Genomic DNA, 12017 nt, shown 5'->3' on the forward strand with positions numbered 1-12017 from the left:
ATTTATGGAAGACTATCTAAGAAAGCAAACAGAAAACCTACAGAATAGGAGAATGTATTCCCAAACTGCATATCTGATAAAGGGCTAACATTCATAATTTACAAAGAACTCAAACAAATAAGAAGCAAATAAACAACTCCATTAAAAACTGGGTAAAAGACATGAACAGAAGCTTTTCAAAAGAAGATAGACAGATGACCAACGAAGATATGAAAAAATGCTCAACATCACTAATCATCAGGAAAATGCAAATTAAGTGTCACTTTGCCCTGTGAGAATGGATCCTGGCGTGAATGCTGAGAGAAAGCAGCAGACATGCACTACTGGTGGGGCTACGGATGAGACAACCTCCACGGAAAACAGTATAAAGATGCCGCAAAGAGCTAAAAGTAGACCTGCCATTCGATCCCACCATCCCACTATTAAATATCTACACAAAGGAAGAAAAGTCTTTTTATCCAAAAGAAACCTGCATTCAAATATTTATTACAGTATAATTCACAATCTCAAAGATGTGGAATCAAGCTTAAGTGTTCATCAACTCATGAATGGATTAACACAATGTGACATATCTATCAGAGTACTACTACTACTCAGCCACAAAAAGAAAGAAATTAATGTTTTTTAGCAGCAATTTTAATGGAACTGGAGACCATTATTCTAAATGAATTATCACAAGAATGGAAAACAACTACATGTACTCCCTAATAATTTGGAACACATGGGCACAGGGAGAAGTAAAAGTGATTGGAAATCAAGCAGGGGAGCGGGAGAGAAGAATAGGGTAAAAAATGATATAAGCTATCAAAACATCTGGGGCACAGGAAAATCAATGCATAGGGGAATGTTGATAGCATTAAATGCTTACATCAGAAAGAAACATCAGAAGTTAACAACTTTGTTAACATTACAAGTTCTTAATTCCCCCAGGACCTAGAAAAACAAGAACAAACCAAACCCAATGCATGTAGAAAATAAGAAATACCAAAGAATAAAGCAGAACTAAATGAATTTGAACCAAAAAACAATGAAAAGGATCAATGAAGAGTTGTTTCCTTGAGAAGATAAACAAAATCAATAGACAACTAGCTAGACTAACCAATAAAAGAAGATATAATGTTCAATAAGCTTAATCAGAAATGGAAAAGGAGGCTGGGTGAAGTGGCTCATGCTTGTAATCCCAGTACTCTGAGAGGCCAAGGCAGGTGGATCGCCTGCGCTCACAGGTTCGAGAAGAACTAGGCGGGCTGATGGCATGTACCTGTATTCATAGCCATTTGTGACACGGAAGCAGGATGATCACTTGAGCTAAAGAATTTGAGGTTGTAGTGAGCTATGATGAGCCACTGCACTCTAGCCTAGACAACACAGTGAGACCCTACCTCAAAACAAACAAACCAAAAAAACCCTTCCAATTTTAAATAGAGCCAAGGACTAGAAGGATTTGCAGCTGAATTCTACCAAGTCTACAAAGAAAAACTGGAACCCATCCTACTGAACCTGTTCCAAAAGATTGAGAAGGACGGAATCCTCCCTAATTTATTCTACAAAGCCAGTATCACCCTTATACCAATGTTAGGAATGGACACAACAAGAAAAGCAAACTACAGATCAGTATCTTTGATGAACATAGACGCAAAATTCCTGAACAAAATACTACCTAACCAATTCCAAAAACATATGAAGGAGATAATTCACCTTAATCAAATAGGTTTTAAAGCAGGGATGCAAGCATGGTTCAACATTCGTGAATCAATAAATGTAATTCACCACATAAATAGAATTAAAAACAAAAACATATGATCATCTTGATAGATGTAGAAAATTCATTTAATAAAATCCAACATCCTTTTATGGTAAAAAGGCTTCAATTACCTTGGTATAGAAAGAACATACCTCAAAATAGTAAAAGCCGTATAAAACAAACCCATGGCAACAACATGCTAAATGGGGAAAAGGTGAAAGCATTCCCTTTAAAAACTAGAACAAAACAAGGATGCCCACTTTCTCCACTTCTATTCAATGTAGTACTGGCAGCTCTAGTTAGAATAATTAGGAAAAAGAAAGAAATAAAAGACATCCAAATTGGAAAGGAGGAAGTCATACTGTCTGTTTGCCAAGAATATGATTTATACCTAGAAACCACTAAAGACTCTGCTAAAGGACTCCTAGAATTGACAACTGAATTCAGTAAAATCTTAAGTTTCAAAACCAAGGTTCACAAATCAGTAGCATTTGTATACACTAAAAAAGGCAAGCTGAGAATCAAATCAAGAACTCAATTTTACTTACAAATAGTTGTAAAAAAAAAAATACCTTGGAATATGCTTAACCCAGAAGAAGATGTCTACAAGGAGAGCTACAAAACACTAATGAAAGAAATTATAAATGACAAAAACATATGAAAAAGCATCTCATGTTCATGGATCAGAAGATTCAATGTTATTAAAATGTCCATATTGCTCAAAGTAATCTACAGATACAATGCAATACCCTTCAAAATACACAACATAATTTTTAACTAAATTAGAAAAGGTGATCCTAAAATTCATATGGAACCTCATAAGAGCATGAATAGCAAATCAATCACAAGCAAAAAGAGCTAATATGGAGGTGTCACCTATTCCATGTTCAAGGTGATAGGAACCAAAACAGCATGGTAGTAGTACAAAAATATTATCAGAAACATGGACCAATGGAACAAAACAGAGAATCTAGAAATAAAGCCAAATACCCACAACCCATAGCTCCTCAACAAAGCAGACAAAAAAACATACTGAGAAAAGGACACTGTTTTCAATATTAACTCAAGATGGAATAAAGACTTATATGAAAGATCTGAAACCATGAAACTATCTGAAGAAAACCTAGGAATAACTATCCTCACCCTTGGCCTAGGCAGAGAATTTATGACTAAGACCCCAAAGTCAATACAACAAAACTTAATAAAACTAGAAACTTCTGAAGAGCAAAATAAATAATCAATAAACAGACAACCTATAGAACAAGAGAAAATATTTGCAACCTATACTATATATGATAAAAGAGGAATATTTAGAATCTATAAGGAACTGAAACAAATCAGTAAGAAAAAAAATCCTATTAAAAATCAGGCAAAAGACATGAACAGACATTTTTTAGAGAGAAGCAAATGGCCAAAAAACACATAAAAGAATGCTGAACATCACTAATCATCAGGGACATGCAAATTTAAACAAAAATTGCAACCAGCTCCATAAACAAAAATTAATGGTTCTCAACAATGCCTTTCCTCATATTTCAAGTGAGTTTTCGGTGTTCACGCTAGGACTAGAGCAGGCAACTACTTGTCTTGAATTGACAGGGCTGTCACAGTGAGTGTTATCTCAGCAACAGTGGCCTAGCAGCTGCAATCTCAGAGTAAGCAGACAGAGGGCTCTTGGCATGAATTGCTGACCAAAACTCTGTAATTTTCTGGTGCATGGATGCATTCCCTTTTGAGCTTTTCCCCAGGAACAATGGAATCTCCTTACAGTCTTGAGACAAATAACTACAGTGCCTTATACCACCTGCTTGTCTGGAAAAAGATAAGGTGAGTTAAATGTCACCCCAGATTGTGCCCAAGGATCTACTAAGCTGGCATACTAGCCCAAAACAAGGAACGTTAAGAAACCCTAGCACATTATAATACTAAAATTCCCACCCTAGGAGGGACTTATTCACCATTTTTTAGGTGGACGTATGTACTAGCTTGATGCCTCACTGTACTGTGTGTTCTGCACTTCAAACATGTACTGATGTTCACTCCTCTTATGCATTATTCATTTTCGCCTTCATAAAAAGCCCCTTGACCCTGTTGATTGGGGAGGCAGATTTGAGATAGTGTGTGCCTCTTCATCCTAGTTGATGTGTCTTCCGAAATAAATCCTTTCTTCTTTAACAATGCTTGTTGTCTCGATAATTGTCTTTTTGTGTGGGAAGCAACATAAACTTTCCTGTGGGTTCATGGACACAATGATACCACTTCCCTTCTGCCAGAATAGGCATTATTAAAAAGTCAAAAAACAATCTGTGTTGGTATGGATGCAGTGAAACAAATGCTCATATACTCCTGGAGAGAATGTCATTTAATACAGCCTCTATGGAAAACCCCTACTATAGAGATTCTCAAAGAACTAAAGCCAGGTTTACCATTCAATCCAGCAATCCTACTACTAGAGATCTACCCAAAGGAAAGAAAGTCATTTATAAAAAAGACACCTGAACCTGTATGTTTATCAAAGCAGAATACAAATGTCTACAAACAATAACTAAGAAAATGCCATGAAGGCTACGTTGAACAGTTTGATGAGAATATTTCAGATTGTATATGAAACCAGCACATTGTACCCCTTGATTGCACTAATGTACACAGCTATGATTTAATAATAAAAAAATGAAAAAGAAAACAAATTATAGAAAGTGACATTGTTTTACATTTTTGCCAATCTCCTTCATGTCTGGCTTAAGAGATCTGTATTCCTACTATTTGTCTGCATTCTTTTATGAAATACTATCATGCTTGAAGTATAAGGTAAAAGTAAAATCTCATATTGATATGCATTGCCTTTTCGGATACAGTGTACATTGTTTTATATGCTCCACTGAAAATCAATTAGTGGTAGTCCTTCACTAGATGGAAAAGAGACACCACAAAACAGTAAACATAATAGAGCTGGCATGTTTATTCTGATATCAGGCTAAATCAAGCAGACATTGGAATACTGCAGGTACAACTATTTAGAGAACTCAGACATTAGGGGGAAAAGTCACAACAGAAAACAATTGACAAATCCTTCACTATAGTTTTTAGAAGTCTTTACTTGATAATTTATATCAAAAAAAACACAAAAACTGCACACAAAAATAGTCCACAGTGGCCAGGCATAGTGGCTCATGCCTGTAATCCCAGCACTCTGGGAGGTCAAGGTGGGAGGATCCCTTGAATTCAGGAGTTCTACACCAGCCTGAGCAAGAAAAGACTCCTTCTCTACTAACATGGAAAATTTAGCCAGGCATTGTGGCAGCAGCCTGTAGTCCCAGCTACTCAGGAGGCCAAGGCAGGAAGATCACCTGAGCCCAGGAGTTTGAGGTTGCTGTGAGCTAGGTTGAAGCCAGGCACTCTGGCCTGGGCAATAGAGTTAAGACTCACACATAAAAAATATATGCTACACAACAACTGCCAAAATATACATTTTTAAAGTGCACATAAAACATTCACCACAATAGCTACAAGCTCAAATTTAATTTTCCACAAAATTATACAGATTCTATTCTTTAACTGTATAGAATTATACTGAAAAAATAACTATATGACATGCAGAAAATTTTCAAATATTTAAAGCTTAAGAAACACAATTCTAAATATCTTCTAAATAACTGTGCTTCAAAGAAAAAATCATAAAAATCAATAAAATATTTCAAATAAAATGAAATGCCAAACCACTCCTGTATGTGGGACAGAGAAATAAAATTCTCTATTGGGTAAGCCTCTTAGGTTTTGTTCCCTGTTAATTAACTTAACTCATGTTTACAATTTCTCCAATCAGAAAACCACCCTGCTAAGAGACACATTTATCTTTTTTTTTTTTAATTTTTTTATTAAATCATAACTATACAATGATATGATTATGGGGCATCATACACTCACTTCATAAACCATTTGACACATTTTTATCACAGTGGTTAACATAGCCTTTCCGGCGTTATCTCAGTTACTGTGCCAAAACATTTACATTCTACATTTACCAAGTTTCGCAAATACCCCTGTAAGATGCACCACAGGTGTGATCCCACCAATTCCCCTCCCTCTACCTACCCCCCCTTTCCCTCTTCCCCCTATTGTTAAGTTGTAGCTGGGTTATAGCTTTCATGTGAGAGTCCCAAATTAGTTTCATAGTAGGGCTGTGTACATTGGGTATTTTTTCTTCCATTCTTGGGATACTTTACTAAGAAGAATATGTTCCAGCTCCATCCATGTAAACATGAAAGAGGTAAAGTCTCCATCTTTCTTTAAGGCTGCATAGTATTCCATGGTATACATATACCACAATTTATTAATCCATTCGTGGATCGATGGGCACTTGGGCTTTTTCCATGACTTAGCTATTATGAATTGGGCTGCAATAAACATTCTGGTACAAATATCTTTGTTATGTTGTGATTTTTGGTCTTCTGGGTATATGCCCAGCAGAGGAATTACAGGATTGAATGGCAGATCTATTTTTAGATCTCTGAGTATTCTCCATATCTCTTTCCAAAAGGAATGTATTAATTTGCATTCCCACCAGCAGTGCAGAAGTGTTCCCTTTTCTCCGCATCCACGCCAACATCTCTGGTCTTGAGATTTTGTGATATAGGCTAGTCTCATTGGAGTTAGATGATATCTCAAAGTAGTTTTGATTTGCATTTCTCTGATGATTAAAGATGATGAGCATTTTTTCATATGTCTGAAGGCCTTGCGCCTGTCTTCTTCAGAGAAGTTTCTCTTCAAATCCCTTGCCCAGCCTGCGATGGGATCCCTTGTTTTTTTCTTGCTGATGCGTTTGAGTTCTCTGTGGATTCTGGTTATTAAACCTTTGTCAGAGATATACCCTGCAAATATCTTCTCCCATTCTGAGGGCTGTCTGCTTGCTCTGCTTACTGTGTTCTTAGCTGTGCAGAAGCTTTTTAGTTTGATCAAGTCCCAGTAGTGTATTTTTGAAGCTGCTTCAATTGCCCGGGGGGTTCTCCTCATGAAATACTCACCCAGACCAATTTCTTCAAGGGTTTTCCCTGCATTCTCCTCTAGTATTTTTATAGTTTCATGTTTTAAGTTTAAATCTTTAATCCAATGAGAGTCTATCTTAGTTAATGGTGAAAGGTGTGGGTCCAATTTTAGTCTTCTGCAGGTTGCCAGCCAGTTCACCCAGCACCATTTGTTAAATAGGGAATCTTTTCCCCACTGAATGTTTTTAATTGGCTTGTCAAAAATCAAATAGCGGTAAGTAGCTGGATTCATCTCTTGGTTCTCTATTCTGTTCCAGATATCTACTTCTCTGTTTTTGTGCCAATACCATGCTGTTTTGATCACTATCGATTTGTAGTAAAGTCTGAGGTCTGGTAGTGTGATTCCTCCTGTTTTGTTTTTGTTTCTGAGTAATGTCTTGGCTATTCGAGGTTTTTTCTGATTCCATATAAAACAAAGTAATGTTTTTTCAACATCTTTAAAATATGACAATGGAGCTTTAATGGGGAGTGCGTTGAAATTATATATTGCTTTGGGTAGTATGGACATTTTGATAATGTTGATTCTTCCTAGCCATGAGCATGGTATGTTTTTCCATTTGTTAACATTTTCAGCTATTTCTTTTCTTAGAGTTTCATAGTTCTCTTTATAGAGATCTTTCACGTCTTTTGTTAGGTAAATTCCCAAATATTTCATCTTCTTTGGCACTACTGTGAATGGGATAGAGTCCTTAACTGTTTTTTCAATTTGACTGTTGTTGGTGTATATAAAGGCTACCAATTTATGAATGTTGATTTTGCAACAAAGACGAAATAACCACAGACTCATCAGAAATCCAAAAAATCCTTAATGAATATTACAAGAAACTTTATTCTCAGAAATATGAAAATCTGAAGGAAATAGACCAATACTTGGAAGCACGCCACCTTCCAAGACTTAACCAGAATCAAGTGGAAATGTTGAACAGACCCATATCAAGTTCAGAAATAGCATCAACTATACAAAACCTCCCTAAAAAGAAAAGCCCGGGACCAGATGGTTTCACGTCAGAATTCTACCAAACCTTTAAAGAGGAATTAGTACCTATACTACTCAACCTGTTCCAAAATGTAGAAAAAGAAGGAAGACTACCCAACACGTTCTATGAAGCAAATATCACCCTGATCCCCAAACCAGGAAAAGACCCAACAAGAAAAGAAAATTATAGACCAATATCACTAATGAATATAGATGCAAAAATATTCAACAAGATCCTAACAAACAGAATCCAGCAACACATCAAACAAATTATATATCATGACCAAGTTGGTTTTATCCCAGGGTCTCAAGGCTGGTTCAATATACGTAAATCTATAAATGTAATTCAGCACATAAACAAATTAAAAAACAAAGACCATATGATTCTCTCAATTGATGCAGAAAAAGCTTTTGATAATATCCAGCATCCCTTCATGATCAGAACACTCAAGAAAATTGGTCTAGAAGGGACTTTTCTTAAACTGATAGAGGCTATCTACAGCAAACCCACAGCCAATATCATATTGAATGGAGTTAAATTGGAATCATTTCCACTCAGATCAGGAACCAGACAAGGCTGCCCATTGTCTCCATTGCTTTTCAACATTGTAATGGAAGTTTTAGCCACCGCAATTAGGGAAGAAAAGGCGATCAAGGGTATCCATATAGGGTCAGAAGAGATCAAACTCTCGCTCTTCGCAGATGATATGATTGTGTATCTGGAAAACACTAGGGACTCTACTACAAAACTCCTAGAAGTGATCAAGGAATACAGCAGCGTCTCAGGTCACATTTATCTTTTCTTCACCCTTACATTCCTGATTGCAACAGTGAGCTCAAACATTGGCCTCTGCTGCTCCAGCCAAGCAGCCAGGAAGGGCCCTGAAGATCCTCCTCCCAGGGTCCTGCTGAAAAGCTCCATCTCTCTGAAGATGTAGCAAGGCTTCTCCAAGAATGGCTGCTGTCCTCACTGGGGTATCTATCACCTCCACTCTTCCCTCAGAACTCATATCTGCTCTGGTGCTGAGCTTAGGCAAGGAGCTTGACCCCCTCATGTTGAACTGGCAGCCCAGCATCCTTTCATGCTTTACTCTGTTCATGGCATGCAGAGTCAAAATGCATTACTTCTTTGCTTATTTGAGGCCTGTCTCCTTCCCTCTCTCTCTCTGTCCTTAAGGGTTAAGTCATAGAACAAAGGTTTCTGTGTTTTCTAGTCTTGGGCATCTTCTGGCCTAGAGCAGAGACAGGGAGGTCTCACAGACATGTGCTACATAACTGGATGTCTGGGCAGGAGGAGCAGGGAGGGGCCTCTGCTCACAGCAGACACCTGCAAGGGGCTGCTGAGTTTGCTCTGGGGGTCAGGAGGCCTTGGTTTCATCCCTGCTGGGTGACCCTGGACACATTTCCTCACTCATTCACCCTGAACAAAACTACCCTTGGTTGGTCTCTGCTCTGTATCAGGCACTGGGCCCATGGATACAGGAGCAGAGACGAAAGGTCCTAAGGTCTCTGAGTTGGCCTCTGATGGGACAGGGGGAGAAACAAACATCACATACCATGGGGACCAGCACTGCGTGACTCTGGGTGGCAGGAAATATGAGGGCTGCCTGGCCCAGCCAGGAACTTGGGGGCTCCCCCAGGAGCAGGAACTCCCACCAGCTCACCCATTCTTGGCTTCTTGTGGACCAGGCAGGGTTCAGACACAAGAAGAGCAGGTCCATTCACCAGCCTGCTATGTGGCAGCCCTTGTACAAAGCCTCCACAACCACCACTTGGGGGGATGCCCAGGTCTTTGTCCTCATGTGTTACTGACTGACCTTCACTGAGCACTCACTACCTCCCAGGCTGTTTTCTACACCAACTCCATGTATTGGCTCAGTAATCCTCACCACAGCCTATTAGGTAGCTGCCGTCTGAGCCCTATTTTACAGGTGGGGACCTTGAGGCTCAGAGAAGTTAAATGAGCCAGAGCACAGAGCTGCTGTGTGTCAGACCTGGACGCAGCCTCGGGGCTGGCATGGAGCTGAGCCCATGTGCTCCACATTGCACAGGCCACGGCCATCTCCCTCCTCACATGGGAAGAGGGATTCACAGATATCAGGCAAGGGGCAGAATCCAGTCTGGACCTAGGTCTCGGGGGCCTGGAATCTAGCACATCAAAGGCCACGCTGTCCCAGTTCTGGGACTCAGTGGGGATTCTGAAGGGACTGGAGTGAGCCAGAAGCACCGCTCTGTCCTGACACCTGTCAAAAACATTTCAAAGTGTTCAGAGCCCACACTCTTGTTTTGGTCAGGACAGCTGGGCAGGTTACCACCTGCCAAGCCTGCCAAACACTGTTCGATGTGAACACATGGATGTCAGCACCCACTGTCTCTGCGGCGGAGGCTCTGCTCCTCAACATCAGTTCGTGCTTTCAGCCAGAAAGTCACGGGCAGAGGGGGGCATGCCAAAAACTATTATGAACAATTGGGGTTTTCTTAGAAATTCATCAGAACAAATGAATAGTTCACGTGAGGGAAGGAGTGGGCAGGGTAGGTGGGGGAGAGGCAGGGCACTGGCTCACCTTGAGGGGCAGGTAGGCAGTGATGGTGATCCTGGCACTCAGGTGACGGTGGCTGTGTTGTAGCTCACCAGGAGCATGCTGGAGCCCTGGGCCTTGGCTCTCACTCTGATTGCCGCTGCAGTGATTAGAGCCTGATGGCAGCCTCCCTGCACCAAGAAGAGAACCACATGGTCACCCCAAACTTGCCCTTGCTGAACAAGGCATGACAGGGTGACGGTCCCTCTTTCATCCTAGGCTCCATAGGCAGTCTGATGATTTTAACTTAAAAGTTTTTAATTTAAGTACACTTCACATGAATATACAACTTACATTCTTTTGGCCACATAGTAAACACATACTGTATCCAGCACCCAGATCAGGAAACAGATTCTCAGCACCCCAAATTCTCCTGGAGACACATCTGATGTCTAGCCTCTCCCCCAAAGGAAACCCCTACCCTGACTTCTACCAGCACAAGCCTAATTTTGCTTGATGCTGTAGTTAAATTCTTCCGTATCTGGTTCCTCAGCTCCATATCATTCACGAGCTTCCTTGTCTGTCAAAAATTGCACGTCCCCATGCACATTTCCATATATTACATCATTATGTGGATACAGGGCAGTAGACTGACCCTGCTACTGCACATTTCTGTTTCTTCCAGTCTGGGGCTCTGATCCACAGGGCTGCTAAGAACATCAGGGCACCTTCGTTTCTGGGGGGACCCTTAGGAGTTTCTATTGGGTGTGTCCTGAAAAGTGAGACTCCTAGGCCATGGGGCGTATGATGACAACAATAAAACAAACAATGGATAAAAGACTTGAATAGATATTTCAAGATTTTTGGTTGTTATTGCTAAAAACATTTCTCAAAGTGGTTCCATCTACTAACAGTTGCCCTACATCCTTTTTTCCCCCATGAATATTTTAATTAAATTTTAAAACCTCATTTATTGATTCTGATAAATTATTCACACTGTGGTGCAACTGTTACCATCATTTATGTATGTAACTCCTAAATCTGAAACTCTGTACCAAATAAATAACTCTTTAATTACCACCCCTCCTCCTGGCAACCACCCTTTTACTTTTTGTCTCCATGTATTTGACTACTCTGGGCAGCTCATATATGTGCAATTAGATAATATTTACCTTTTGAGACTGGCTCAGCACAATGTCCCCGAGAATTCGGAACTCGGAATTGTTCATCTATGTGGTAGCATGCATCAGAATCTCCTTCCTTTTTAAGGTTGAATAACATTCCATCGTATGTATAGACCACATGTTTGGTCTACTCACTCATCATTGATGAAAACTTGGGTTACTTCCGCCTTTGGGCTTTTGTGAATAATGCTGCTATGAATGCAAGTGGACTAATAACCTCTTTGAGATAGGGCTTTCAATACCTTTGGGTATATACCCACATACGAGATTGCTGGATCACTTGGTAATCCCGTTTAACTCTTTGTGGAACCACCATACTATTTTCAATACTGGTGACACCTTTATAAATTCCCTCCACCAGTGCACAAGAGCTCCAGTTTGTCCACATCTTCACCAACACTATGGTTGTCCGTTCTTGTTTGGATAATAGCCATCCTAAGGACTGTAACGTGATTTTTCACTGCAGATTTGCTTTGCATTACTCTGATGATTAGTGTTTGAGTATGTTTCCATGAACACATTTGTATAACACCTTTAGAGAAATATATATTG

The sequence above is a fragment of the Nycticebus coucang genome, chromosome 8, assembly GCF_027406575.1.
Source record: "Nycticebus coucang isolate mNycCou1 chromosome 8, mNycCou1.pri, whole genome shotgun sequence".
NCBI lineage: Eukaryota > Metazoa > Chordata > Mammalia > Primates > Lorisidae > Nycticebus > Nycticebus coucang.